Source organism: Bombus affinis, unplaced genomic scaffold, assembly GCF_024516045.1.
Source record: "Bombus affinis isolate iyBomAffi1 unplaced genomic scaffold, iyBomAffi1.2 ctg00001198.1, whole genome shotgun sequence".
Taxonomy (NCBI): domain Eukaryota; kingdom Metazoa; phylum Arthropoda; class Insecta; order Hymenoptera; family Apidae; genus Bombus; species Bombus affinis.
In genome coordinates, this window is record NW_026109613.1 from 22,501 (window position 1) to 24,095 (window position 1,595).

Here is a 1,595-nt window from a genome sequence, read left to right on the forward strand (position 1 = left end):
TCCCTGTCAAAAAAATTATACCTTATAACGCTTTTTAACGAAATAACTCGAAATAACCATTTCGGACTTTTCGCACCGGCCGAACTTCTTCAAAGTCCCAACGTCCCGTCGCATAGTTCCGTTTCTAGAAAACGTTCCAGCGACCAAATAAACGCTTAATCCCGACGTAAAACGTCGAGATACGTCCATTTGTGCAAAAATATTCCTACCTTGTAACACTTTTAAGCGAGATAACTCGAAAAAACGTGTTCGATACGGAAATTTTTCAAAGTCCCAACGAAAAAATCGAAACTTTGTAGAAGGTCTTGGGGACGACATAAACGCTTAATCCCGACGTAAAACGTCGAGATACGTCGATTTTATGCAAAAATATTCCTACCTTGTAACACTTTTAAGCGAGATAACTCGAAAAAACCTTTTCGGTCTTTTCGCACCGGCCGAACTTCTTCAAAGTCCCAACGTCCCGTCGCATAGTTCCGTTTCTAGAAAACGTTCCAGCGACCAAATAAACGCTTAATCCCGACGTAAAACGTCGAGATACGTCCATTTATGCAAAAATATTCCTACCTTGTAACACTTTTAAGCGAGATAACTCGAAAAAAACCTTTTCGGTCCTTTCGCACCGGCCGAACTTCTTCAAAGTCCCAACGTCCCGTCGCATAGTTCCGTTTCTAGAAAACGTTCCAGCGACCAAATAAACGCTTAATCCCGACGTAAAACGTCGAGATACGTCCATTTATGCAAATATATTCCTACCTTGTAACACTTTTAAGCGAGATAACTCGAAAAAACCTTTTCGGTCTTTTCGCACCGGCCGAACTTCTTCAAAGTCCCAACGTCCCGTCGCATAGTTCCGTTTCTAGAAAACGTTCCAGCGACCAAATAAACGCTTAATCCCGACGTAAAACGTCGAGATACGTCCATTTATGCAAATATATTCCTACCTTGTAACACTTTTAAGCGAGATAACTCGAAAAAACCTTTTCGGTCTTTTCGCACCGGCCGAACTTCTTCAAAGTCCCAACGTCCCGTCGCATAGTTCCGTTTCTAGAAAACGTTCCACCGACCAAATAAACGCTTAATCCCGACGTAAAACGTCGAGATACGTCCATTTATGCAAAAATATTCCTACCTTGTAACACTTTTAAGCGAGATAACTCGAAAAAAACGTGTTCGATACGGAAATTTTTCAAAGTCCCAACGAAAAAATCGAAACTTTGTAGAAGGTCTTGGGGACGACATAAACGCTTAATCCCGACGTAAAACGTCGAGATACGTCGATTTATGCAAAAATATTCCTACCTTGTAACACTTTTAAGCGAGATAACTCGAAAAAACCTTTTCGGTCTTTTCGCACCGGCCGAACTTCTTCAAAGTCCCAACGTCCCGTCGCATAGTTCCGTTTCTAGAAAACGTTCCAGCGACCAAATAAACGCTTAATCCCGACGTAAAACGTCGAGATACGTCCATTTATGCAAATATATTCCTACCTTGTAACACTTTTAAGCGAGATAACTCGAAAAAACCTTTTCGGTCTTTTCGCACCGGCCGAACTTCTTCAAAGTCCCAACGTCCCGTCGCATAGTTCCGTTTCT